We start from the raw sequence: 13,568 nt of genomic DNA, 5'->3' as shown, positions 1-13,568 counted from the left end.
CCTTCCATAGTGCGTGGCAGGGTCTGACCATCCGGTGGGGACTTTTCCCCTTGTCACAGTACCTGATGTTCCAGACTCTTGGGCCAAGTGGTAAATGTCGTATTACCACCTCTGCCATACTACTACCACTACTATCACCACCACTCCCCTTCCTTTCTCTTATTTCTCAATTCTGTTTTAAGTGGTCAAGAATGCAGCAAAAGTATATACAAAATGTATTTTTTTTAAGATTTTATTTATTTATTCATGAGACACACAGAGAGGCAAAGACATAGAGGGAAAAGCAGGCTCCCCACGGGGAGCCCGATGCAGGACTCCATCCAGGACCCCAGGATCACACCCTAGGCCAAAGGCAGACGCTCAACCACTGAGCCACCCAGGCATCCTTACAGAGTGCATTTCTATACACTGAATTACTTCTGTGCTCATTTTAAAACTTAAAGACATACTTGAATACCAATTATTTCTTTGAAGTCAAAAACACTTCCATTAAGTCACTTTATTTGGTGTCTTCAAGAGGAAAAATGTTCACTTTTCTTCTAGTGGGTTACTGGCAACTCAGAAATGTGCAAAAGAAATACACCTTGGAGCAGCTATCTTTCTTGCCTTCCTTTGCTCTGGGAATTAGTCTTTTAAATGCTTCTTGTTAATTAGTATATAAATTTTTGAAAGCTACAAAGTGATAAAGGTGATAGTGTTGTCTTCTGGCAGAAGGAAGATTTGGAAAACTTGATCTAGTTTTTCTTTCTCAATTACTCACATAAAACATGCAAACCACCTCAGAAATACAGCACCAGAGAAGACATCCTGAGGTCACCTGGCCTACTCCACAGCCTTCATCTACACTGAGTCATGTGGGAATCTGGATCAGGAGTCCCTAAATTACAGCCCACAGGACAAACCCAGCTGCCACCTGCTTTTCATAAAGTTTTATTGGAACACAGCTGCGCCCATGTGTTTACATATGGTCTCTGGCTATTTTCCTGCCAAAAATCTTTACTATCCAGCACTTCACAAAAAAAGTTTACCAACCCTGGTCTATATTATCAAATTTTACAGAACAGGAGGTACTCTATAAAATCTCTAGTAGTACATTCCTGTGCTCAATTGGTTATTGATAAGAATTTTTTTCCTCTTGAACCATATTATCTCCCGCTGCCACTGAAGATTATTTGCTCCAAAAATGTTTAAGGCACATTTCCATCTTCGTTTACATGTCACATAAAAGCAAGAAATGGGAGCCAAAAATTGTTTTCAGTTAAGAGTAAAACAAACAAAAAAGGAGCATTAGTTTCACGAGCTCTTCCTTTTATTCCAATTCCAACCAATACCATAATGTAGACAAGTCTGAACTACACAAAACTAGTGCCAAGGTCAAATATCCAAAGTACTAGTAAATGTAAGAATATTGTGTTTCAAATATCTGAATTTTGCACACAGCTGTCTCTCTGCTTGGAATGACTTCCTCCTCATACATTTAAACTTTCATTGAGTTTATGTTAAAATGTATTCATATGCTCAAAACTCCTGTTAAAACTTATGTACTTTTAAAGTACTTTAGATTCCAGATACTTATTAACATTTGGATTCCCCCTAATTCACTATAAGAATCTTGAAGGTAGGGATCCCTGGGTGGCGCAGAGGCTTGGCGCCTGCCTTTGGCCCAGGGCGCAATCCTGGAGACCCGGGATTGAATCCCACGTCGGGCTCCCTGCATGGAGCCTGCTTCTGTCTCTGCCTCTCTCTCTCTCTCTCTCTCTCTCTCTGTGTGACTATCGTAAATAAATAAATAAACGTTTAAAAAAAAAAAAGAATCTTGAAGGTAAGATCTATATTCTGTTCGTATATATAAATATCCACAGTACATCTAATATGATTCTTGCTCACAGTTAATTCTCACTGAATGCTTGTCAAAGAAAAACAAATCTAGCTCTTTTAATACCTTTCTCAAACCCTATCCCCTTCTGGGAGCTCCTTCCTCCATGATCTACACCTTCTCCTGGGAGGCAAGCCTTGTGTGGTGGTTACAAGCAGAACTCTGAATTTTTATGGCTTAGATTCAAAGCCCATCTGTATTAATGTGTCCTTGAACAAGTTATTTAACTTCTTTCTGCCTCTCATTCCATATCTTTAAATGGGAGAAATAAAATCTACTCATAAGGCTGTTGGAAGGATTAAATGACTTATAACAGTGGTTCCCAAACCTTATGCATCTGGAGGGCTTATAAAACCACATTGCTCAGTCCCCAGCCCCATCCCCAGAAGTTTTGGGTTCAGCAAGTCTGAGGGATGCCAAAAATCTGCATTTCTAATAAACTAGAGGAGGTTAATACTGATAGACTACACTTGGGAGAACCACTGACATAAAATATGTAAAGAGTTTAGGACAGTGCCTGCTGTGTAATGAGTGTTAACTAGTGTTGTTGAGCAGCACTCAGCAAACTTTACTTTTACCGTGTCCGTGAATTTAGGTCTTGTGAGCTTCTCAAGGGACAGGACTGTATGTTTTTCATCCTCATCCCTAAGTCAGGACAGGGTGCCTATGATAAAGCAACACCAGTGGAGCACTGACAAAATTCCCTGCCTCTCACCCAAGGTTCCTCCTGGTTAAAAAAGAAAAAAGGATTTGTACGAAAGAAAATTCTCCACTGGCAACATTCCCAGGGGTTTCACATCAAGCATGACCCATGAGGGTTAGTTCCCATATCCTGTACTTAGAGTCGGCAAGAAGAAACTCAGAATCAGTGAGCTTTCACACAGCTCTTGGGACCAGGTCTGTTCTCAAATGGGTGTAGGGTTTCTTCCTTTCTTAAGATTTTATTTATTTATTTATTAGAGATATATCAAAAGCGCACAAGCGAGGGTCATTCATTCCCCACTGAGCAGGGAACTCAACCTCCGGACCCTCAGATCATGACCTAAACAAAAGGCAGACACTTAACCGACTGAGTCACCTACGTGCCCTGGGTGCAGAGTTTCTATGGGCTTCTGTCAATAACAACCTGTCACTACCACTGCTTAAGACTCTAGGTACAATCAGCCACCTGGGTGGCTCAGTCAGTTAAGCACCCTACTCTTCATTTCAGCTCACGTCATGATCTCAGGGTCATGAGATGGCACCCAGCCCTGTGTGTGGAGTTGCTTAAGATTTTCTCTCTCCCTCTCCTGTCCCTCTCCCCACCACCACCCTATTCTCTCTCTCTCTCTCTCTCTCTCTCTCTCTAAAACAAAAACAAAAACAAAACCCCTGTAGGTATAGTCAATTCTTAAACAAACAAGAGTTTCATCTGGACACTGTGAAGTAGAAACCCTGTCATTCATTCGAAATGTATACCTTTCTGGTTATTAACTACTTACTTTCTTTAGCATTCCCAAATCTTTTAGTTGACAACTGATTTTAAAATTTGAAAGAATTAGTACTTACCTTAGCAGTCTACAATTTCACCCATGTAGCTTATAAAATTTCAGGACACTTGCAATGCTAGGGTTAGGACACAGATCCTCTGCAATTTTGCAAATAATCCTAATAGCAGTGTTGTGACCCCCTGTGCAGACTTTTGGTATCAGGGAAGGTCATTATTCTAGCTCTCTAAAGTCATTTAAAGCAGTTGGGAACTATTACTGCCTATGTGTGCAATTCCAGTTTGAAGAATCATTCTCTTGACGGTCATAGAATAGTGTCATCTCATCGGTCAACATCTTCCCATTTGCCACAAGGAGCAGGCCTGTGCCCTCCTTCTCTCAGACTCTGATTGCACAATCAAATGTTAGCCTATTTGGCCTCCACTTACTTCACAAGCACTCAGCCAGCACTAGGTCTTACAAGCTTGTGAAACTTTATTCATCCTGGGTCACATGTCCTCCTTCCTCTCATGTCCTTGACTTTTTTTAAAACCTGAGATCCACTGAAAGCTCACTTTATAGCCACACCAGCTTCTTTCACTTCCTTCTTCTTTTCTAACACCTTCTAACAATAATACTACAGAATCAGGACTCCATTCACATGTTGAGCGTATTTCCTTTTAGTGTTTCCAGCTATGACACCCTAACTATCACTTCTCTTAATTTGTTAAAATCCAATTCCACGAAGTGCAGTGTTCATGACAGGGGCCTGTCTTCCCAGGCCTGTCTAAAGCAGAGCCCAGTCAGTACTGTGCTGCACTGCTGCTGCTGTGTTTCTTGTCCTGACTGTATGTACACACCTTCCAATCCTTGGACCCTGATTTAGATGTCCTGCTACTTCCACTGAATCACCTTCTTCTAGTCTCCCCACCAAATTATTTCTTCTAACCTGTCTACACATCCTTTCCTTTTCTAGTAAATCATCAAAGAGAGTCCTTCAAACTTCCTCCGCCAACTTTCTACTCTGGTGCCAAGGCCCACTACAGTCCTGGCAAACTTAACCAGTGATCTTTCAGCCAGAACAAGAAAGACAGCCCCTACCCCGCAGGTCACCACAGCAGTGGTCAGGTGTTCTGAAATTCAAGGTGATCTCGAGTTCTCCAGTCTCCCCCTGGAAATTCCCCTTCCACCATAGCAGACATCGGCAACTGTCAATCAGTTCTCCCTACTCATTACGGGCCTCCCAAAAGAGACTTCTGGAATGCTATTACAACCACCTGACAGGTATTATCTTCCTCGGGTCTCATCTCAGCTAATCTCAGATGCTACTAATGAACAGTTATCCTCCTTCTTCCACCAAGGGTGGTCTGGGGGGCAGCAGTGACACTGGCATACCTGAGCACATCTGGAGACTAGAGATCATCAGGTTCCACCCCACACAGACACAGCCAGATGAGGCTTACCAAGATCCCCGGGTGAATCCTATCACAGTAAAGATCGAATAGCATTCACCTCCCTTGATACAAAATCCTGCTTCTGCTACACGTTTCTAAATCATAAAAAGCCCTTCAAGGTATCAACAGAGGTCCTCCTAAAAAAGGATTCTATGGGCAAAATGAGTTTTGAAGATGTTGCTCATTCTATTCCCCCTCCTTAAAGATAAAAATGCACCTAAGCATTCTCAAACATATCTGACCAAGGAATTTAAAAAATTTATTTTTATAAACATGTTACCATCTCAAAGCACATTATTGGTGTAAATAGAATGTGGTTAATCAAAGAGCCTGCCCCAGAGAATAAACACCTCCATTTGACAATTACAAAGCACAGCACTTACTCCTCTGCCTTGTATACCAATGACTTCTAAGTACATATATTAATCAAGTTAAATAGATGTTGCCACCTACCTACAAGGTTGGGGAGGTCAAGCAGAGGCCAGTCTTAGCCTTAAATGCAGGGCATTATTCAGCCTAGATGAACAAGAAGGCAAAGAGGCCAAACACCGGAGCTACCAAATCCCCCACTTAAACCAGCCTGTGATTCCCCCCAAAATTTCTGGATATACGTTGCTTCTTCTCTTTACTGATTTCACCATTTAAGGGCAAAAAGTCACATCAGATTCCAAGTTACCTGTCTTCTCCTCTAAAGGATCCAAAAGCAACTTCATGTTTTTTTGTGTTCTCCCCTCCTCTTTCAATGTAATTACTGGAAGAGATACTACATGAGGGGTTCCATTTTTAGGATTTCCTTAATTTTTAATCAAACTTCTTCGTAGACTTACAACAGTACTCTTTCTGGTTTCCATCTGTATGAAATTGGGTAACAAGGTTATTATCTTCGCTAATTTTATTTAACTCAGCTAGACTCAATCACAACCCTAATTTTTTAAGAGGGCCCTTTCGAAGTACGCTTACACTGATAATCTGTTCGAGATGAAAGATCGGAAGCTAGTCATGTGTCCTACATTCCAAAAGTAGGTGACTGAGGAATTAACCAACGCTACGTGTATGAATGATAGAGACCTTTGTCAGAAGGGTTTTACAATCCCTGCTTCTCTAAGAACACCATGCCCCTCTCTATTGCCCGTGTTCCTCCTCTGCCCTCATGCTTTCCCTTTCTTCATACTCCAGGTACATGATGAAATAGTATGCAACCATTACAAACATTTCAGTGAAGACTAAAAAAAAAAAAAGAAAAACTGAATAAACAATAAAGGTCAAATAAACTTAAAAACCAAATAGAGGGGTGCCTGGCTAGCTCGGCTGGTGGAGCATGCGACTTTTGATCTTAGGGTTGTGAGTTTGAGCCCCACGTCAAGTATAGAGATTACTTAAAATCTTAAAAAAAAAAAAAAGAAAAGAAAAGAAAAAAAAAAAAAAAAGAAAGGAACATGCCAATGTATATCCAATAGTAATGTTATAGATTACTATTAGTAACAGTCACGGTAGAATTTTGTTTCTAACTTTCCAAACTTCCCATTTCTCTATATTAAATGTATTACTTTTATAACCAGGAAAAAAGGTGCCTGTAAAAGATAAAATATCCACTTACACCGTTATCTTCCACCTTCAACCCTATAAAGGAAAGACCAGGTTACACAGATGAAGATGGTGACTATAAATGATTAAGAACATAACTACAGTCAGAAAGAAATCCAAACTTAAGTTAGCTCTAATAAGAATAAACTCCTGGGTTCGAGGGGAGTGAGAAACCTCTAGGTGAAGAGCCAAGAAGACAGGATGGGGTTGATTCTGCGAGGAAGGATGTTTTTAGTCATTTCCCCCTTCTGCTTAAAGAGTCCACCATCACTGCCTGCCATAAAAAGACATGAGCATGGGGAAGGCACGTGGAGGCTCAGCAGATGGAGCCCTCCGTGACAGGGGACAGTGAGAGGCCACAGCGGGATCATCTCCATCAGCACAGCAAGATGAGATGGGGCAGCCCTTCCGTTTCTAAGTGTGCCCGGTGGGTAAAGGGTATAAACTTCTTCTGCCCAAAGTCCCTACTATAATAACAACAGTCCTACTATAATAACTTCAGTCTTTAATTCCAATACAATTTACTACGTTCTACAGAAGGACACAAATTAAAGACCAAATGTGGACACATATCAGAGACTTGACTTGAATGACCAAAGATGGCTCTACATGCACTAGTGAGGATAAACAACACTCAGCAGTGATTGACAAGAAGAATAGGAAAGAAAGAGGAAAGGCTGAAGGCAGACACAAAACAGTGATGTTTTGTGGCCAATTTGCTCAAGTTTTTAGAGTCACTTTCTCTTGCTATTAACCTCTGAATACTCAGAACAACATCTAAAGAAAAATAAGTCAGGAAGTAAATACCCCAAAGTCATATATCAATAATATCTGAGTTCCCAGCATTTGAATTTGTCTGCACACAGCCTGGTTGGATACCAGCTTCCAAGGGAAGAATGTGAGATGCACAATGGATTATGATATGATAACTACATTTAATACGTGATATATGAAGGCACATGGCCAATGTAGTTTCTTTTTTTTTTTTTTCCAATGTGGTTTCTAGTAAAAGCTAAACTCTCTCTTCTGTCCCAGAGAACAGGTACTGTATTCACTACTCTCAGATATGAAACTGCGTATTAATTTTTATTTCATTATGATCCTCCATGTATAGGACACGAGTTGTTCAGTGCTGTAAGCAAGAATTTAAATTTTTTTTTTTTAAGATTTTATTTATTTATTCATAGACACAGAGAAAGAGAGGCAGAGACACAGACAGAGGGAGAAGCAGGCTCCATGCAGGGAGCCCGATGTGGGACTCGATCCCGGGTCTCTAGGATCACACCCCAGGCTGCAGGCGGCACCAAACTGCTGCGCCACCAGGGCTGCCCAAGAATTTAAATTTTAGTACCAGCCTCGTGGCCTTCCTTTGTCCATCACACTCTTTTCTGAGTCCTGAGCGACACCTCTCCAGTTACATACAAGCTAGTGTCAGTACTCAGATGCCAGCATGCAGAGATGAAGTTCTTGACCAGGGGTAAGAAAATGGGTTTTAAAGAGCCTTTTTAGGTACTTTTCCCACATAGATCTTTCACTGAAGGTAAGATTAAATCACTAAAATAGTCATTTTTAAAGCAGTTCCTAAGCTATGTTGAAAACTATTTTAAAACTCCTTATTAGGGTGCTTGGGAGGCTCAGGAGGTGAATCATGGCTCAGGTCATGATCTCATGGGTTGTGGGATTGAGCCACACTTCTGGCTCTGCACAGACTCTGTTTAAGACTTTCTCTCCCTCTGCCTCTGCCCTTCCCCCCATGCTCTTTCTCTCTCTAAAATAAATCTTTTTTTAAAAGAAAACAACCCTCATTGATGAAATATAAAACTGAACTAAACCAATATCTTTTCAAAAGAACACAAGATTGAAACCTTTTCATTTTTTCTAAGAGCTATGTCCCTCTTCAGGGTATGAGTCTTGAAGAATCTTGGTATTTCTATGCCATTTTGACTTTGATATTATTTGTTCCCTTAGAATAAAAGACCAAGACTTGTTTAAAAATAGTGATAAGAGCTACTGAATTGACCAAGAACTTTCAAGAAAGGAGTATATTCAGCAGTGAACAAAGAACCAAGGCCTTCCTTTTATTACATATCTCAAAAGTCATGAATTAAAAGACACTTGTTTAGAATACTGAAATATTGTTAAAATCGTAGGGTAAAAGCATATTTATAATTTTTTTAAAAAGCATACTTTCTCCCTTCTGGCATTAAACCCATATATGATTCTGGAGATTGGTTGCATAACAATGTGAAGATGCTTAATTAATACTACCTAATACTTGAAAAAGTTAAGATGATAAATTTTATTATGTGTATTTTGCCACAATTAAATATTTAAAAATTTTAAGCCATATTTGATAGATTCTGAAATTCCAAATTTACCTAAAACTAATAATCTGCAAAATGAGGGTACATAACCACATAAGAAAAGCCATACCATCTAGACTGAAGGCTCTTTCTTTCTTTTTTTTTTTTTTTAAGATTTTATTTATTTATTTATTTGATAGAGGAGGGAGAGAGGGAGAGCACAAGCAGGGGCAGCAGCAGAGGGAGAGGGAAAAGGAGGATCCCCGCTGAGCAGGGAGCCAGCCAGCCACAGGGCCCAATCCCAGGACTAGAGGATCATGACCTGAGCTGAAGGCAGACACTTAACCAACTGAGCCACCCAGGCGCCCCTTGAAGACTCTTTCTTAGGCCACTCTAACCTTGCCTGCATCTCCACGCCATGTGGAGATTTGGCCCTTGTCAAACCTAGGCCTTAATTTCAGTGATGTTTTATTTATTTATTTATTTATTTATTTTTTTATTTTTATTTTTATTTTTTTCAGTGATGTTTTAAATGGCAATGTTGGAAATGTAATCAGAAGCAAATGAAGCTCCAGGAGTTAATTAACACAATTGTGTGCCCATGTTTTCTTCTTTTTTTTTTTTTTTTTTTTTTTTTTTTTTTAATATTTTATTTATTTATTTAGGATAGTCACAGAGAGAGAGAGAGAGAGGCAGAGACACAGGCAGAGGGAGAAGCAGGCTCCATGCACCGGGAGCCTGATGTGGGATTCGATCCTGGGTCTCCAGGATCGCGCCCTGGGCCAAAGGCAGGCGCCAAACCGCTGCGCCACCCAGGGATCCCCCATGTTTTCTTCTTATGAATATATTTAAATACAGCACAAAGGTCATTGTTTAAACAAAGCCTTAAATATGAAGGTAAAAATGAGAACTGTTCCACCTGCAGAGTATAGAACTTTGCTCTTTCCTGGCAAAGCACTTTCTCCCTCTACTCTCACCCACATTTCAAAGCTAACAAAAGGTTTTCAAGAGGTGATCCCCATTTCTTATTGCTGACTATATTTGACACACATGGGGAAACTTATTTTGAAAGCTTTTCAATTACAAATTAATGCTATGATTCATAGCAGGCAATTCCTTTCACATAATTCTCACTGAATCCATCTCAAGCTGGACAACAAACACTTCAACACAATCACAGTCCTATTAACCATCAGGTGATGCATTAAATTTTGAACCACCTCCTCTCTGGCTTTCTCACACCCTTCCAGGCCTGAGGGAGCAACCAACTCACAAAAAGGTGAGTTAGAGACACAACTGCAAGAGGCTGTGTTTTTTTTAAACCACTGCCTTTCAAACTTTTTTGACTGCCACCCACAGTAAGGAGTACATTTTATGTGGTGACCCAGGTCTGAAACAAAATACTTTATTCCCTCCCTTCTACTCCCCAACAAATAAGATAAACTCTGAGCCTGTTATTTTATATACATTCATATGAAATGTTAACATTTCATTATGATTCTACAACTCTCATGTTAAATTGCCAATGAAAAACTTCCACTTTATTTTAGCTACTTGAATCTTCAAACTATTCAAATATTTAAGTACTTACATATTTACATATTCAAAATCAGGCTGAACTGCAGACTATACACCTAGATACTATATGTGTGTTTATGTGAAAAGAGAAAAAGAGACTAACCAACTAACCTTGGGACCCAGAACAGCATATTCAACACACAAGACATATTCAGTCATTGATTTTTTTTTTTTTTTAAGTAAAGCTTCTCTATAAATAGACCATAGCCTGGTTTGCCAGAATAACCAACACTCTTAACTTCTTACTTAAGGGAAAGGCTAATTCAACAAAAGAATGTATAATGTAATTTTCTTTGAACCAAATTGAAAAGGGAAAATAATATGTATTGCAGAACTCTTGTTATTTTTTAAAATATTAGTATTATTAATAATTAAATATTAATAGCAATGTTAATTATTAAATACTAATATGTTTAAATATTAATGCTACATTTTTAAAAGGGAAGGCTATAAAAACCTTCATAGAGGTAAGATGGTTTATTTTCTACAAGAGTTTCCATTTCAGCTGTTTTTCATTTAACAGAACAACAAGAGGAAAGACTAAAGCAGATATTAATAATGATCAGGAAAACACAGCATCAAAAAAGAAAAGACAAAGTGGCAAAAAAAATTTACTACACTATCCTTAAGAGTAGTAAAGTAAAACTGAAGTCCCAAATGTACAGACTACGATCTTTATGTCTTCTGTTGTGAATAAAGTTCCAGAATTGAGGTTTCTGTGGGAACCACAAAGAACTGAATGAAGCAAAGCCCTTGCACAAAGGCTGGCAATTTGTGATAAGGGAAAAGCTACTTTGAGCAAAAAATAGGTTGTGGGCATGGAAAGAAAGTCTGTAGCCTAGAGAGCAATCTAGCATTATGTTTAACAGTTAAATGCCTATATATATATACACCCACAAATTCAATTAGAAATACTTATCAGACATTAATATATACTTATTTATCAGTCACTGTTTTAAGCACTTTTTACAAACATTAACACATTTATTACTCATAACTGTCCTTGGGGGCACAGAATGATTATGTAACTTGCCCGTGGTCCTTCAGTTGGTGAGTAGCAGAGAAACCCAGGCTGGTGGGTTTCCAGGCTTTTCATCCCTACATTCCATGGCTTCTTCACTGTAAGTGTCCTGGGTTCCTGCCCCTTTTGAACCCCACCTATCCAGTTTTCCAATAATTCTGCAGGCTGACCTGCACTCCAACATCCTTCTAGTAATTTCAGAGTTGGTTTCTCTTGTTTGCAATCAAGACCCTTGACTGACTCAGTCCCAAATCCAATTATAGAGACAAGCTTATGTGAACACAAAAGCCTCCACTGTACTCTGGCCCAAATAACAAGTCAATTACCTGAGGAACATGGAAGGGGTGCATATTTATCATGTAAATGAGCCAAATTCTCATCTTACAGGGTGGGAAACAACAGCCATGGTGAAATTTATGAAAGGAAGCAACAGTGGTGCTTGTTATCATCAATTTCAAGCAGAAGGAGGTGGATTGCATGTGAACAGCTACAGAACTTCACAGTTTTCTACCTGAGCCTACTGTGAAAAGCAGCTACGAGTATCCTCAGACCACAATACCCTGGAATTCATGCACAGAAACTTAAGAACTGAAAAAAGTCAGGAGAGATTAAATGAAATAAACACTCCCCTATATATGCAGTCAGCTGCCTCTCTTCCCACGTATGCTATCATTTTCTACCTTATCTTCCCCTCCCTAACCCAAGGTTGGGTGTGAGGGCAGCTGGCACAAAGTGAATCTGGCTTTGAAGGTGGAGTCCTGGCACTGAGCAGATGCAGCCTAAGGACAGGGAGCTGGGAGGGAGGGACGGGGTGGGAAGGCATCCTTTCCATCTCCCCGGAGGGGAGGCCATAAGGCAGCACCAACTCTGACAGGACCATCAGAATGCGAGCAGACTGCCAAAATTTAGTTCTCCTTCCCTGGACCCAAAAGCTGAAACTTCAAAAAAATGTCCTAAACACAAATACCACCCTTAGTTGTTTAAAAAGCATCCCTTTTCTTTTTCCTTCACATAAGGAAGGACTTACATGCATGGAGACAATTTTTCATACAAACACACCAGAATGCTCACTTGCTCTCCCCTAATTCCTTAACTAACAGTTGTGGGAATCTTCAAGACCTTCTGTATAGAATACAGATAAATTTTGGTCATATTTTGGAAAGAGTTATATTCCCTTCAAAACAAATTTATTTTGCATTCTTGCTGATTTTTAGCTGCCCATGGAAACAGAATGGAGATCACCAAATCGCAGCAACCTGTCCTCCCCAAACTCTCAGACTTCTCAGTCCCAAGCCCTCCATGTCAGACCCTGGCATGGACTATAACCCCCTAAGTGATTTCCCTGCCTTCAACCTCTCCTTCCTCCATTCTGCACACCACCCACCTACAATGATCTTTCTAAAGAAATGCTTTTGTCAACTGATGGTGACTGCCACCCTACATCTGTTAGATCATGTCTCCATAGTCTCAACTTTATTCTGTTCCCAAAACCCACACGTGTATCTCATGAAGTAGTTCCAAATGTCTACGTGAGGCACAAAAAGAATAAGGATAATGTATAGTTAGTTTTCTACAAAGCTGTATTTATTTAATTATGAAGAGCAGTCCTTAGTAGGGGGTTGTGTAATTTTTTGCTTTTGTGTTAAAATGTCTTTCTCTTATGAAATGTAAGACCTATTGAATTTTTTTGCACTTGGCAAAATGAAAGTGTGAAGTCACTTGGCAAAATGAAAGTGTGAAGTCACAAGTTAGTCCTCACTTTTTATTTTATTTTTTTTAGAGGTAAATCCTTGTGACTTTTAACTTATTTATTTTTAATTTTGAGTATAGTTGACACATCATGGTACATTAGTCTCAAGTATGCAACACAGTGATTTTTCAATTTCTCTATTCTTTATGCTATGTTCATAGTTCTTCTCATTTAAAAAAAATTACTAGGGCATTAAATACAAAGTCTGGTAACCTCTATAGTATACAGTTTTTCCATGGACATTTTCCATTGCTGATAAGGCTAATACAAAGACAAACTCAAGATCACCTATCACCTTCCCTCAATTTACAAATCTAACCCTTTAACCTTGAACTTGGCTCTAGCCAGGCCCATCTCTCAGTGTCCCTATCACATGCCATGCTCCCTTCTGCCCTGACCTGTTCTGCTGTCTTCCCGACCTATTATTCTTACCAACTAGTTAGTCCTCAAATCCTACCTCTACCCAGTAGTTTCCTCAAATCTTACTAATCAGGCTCAATCTTCTTTCTCTTCATAGTATCTATTATCTAAACCAA

General features: G+C 39.5%; 1 protein-coding gene across 1 annotated transcript in view; it reads right to left on the bottom strand.

The window, feature by feature from the left end:
* The window catches only part of RAPGEF5 (Rap guanine nucleotide exchange factor 5), a 229,736-nt gene that overhangs the window by 198,684 nt on the left and 17,484 nt on the right, over positions 1-13,568 (bottom strand). The gene's annotated exons all lie outside the window — the stretch shown is intronic.

The sequence above is a fragment of the Canis lupus genome, chromosome 18, assembly GCF_048164855.1.
Source record: "Canis lupus baileyi chromosome 18, mCanLup2.hap1, whole genome shotgun sequence".
NCBI lineage: Eukaryota > Metazoa > Chordata > Mammalia > Carnivora > Canidae > Canis > Canis lupus.
Note: the sequence above shows the minus strand (reverse complement) of the source record. Positions and strands in the feature narration are given on the sequence as shown.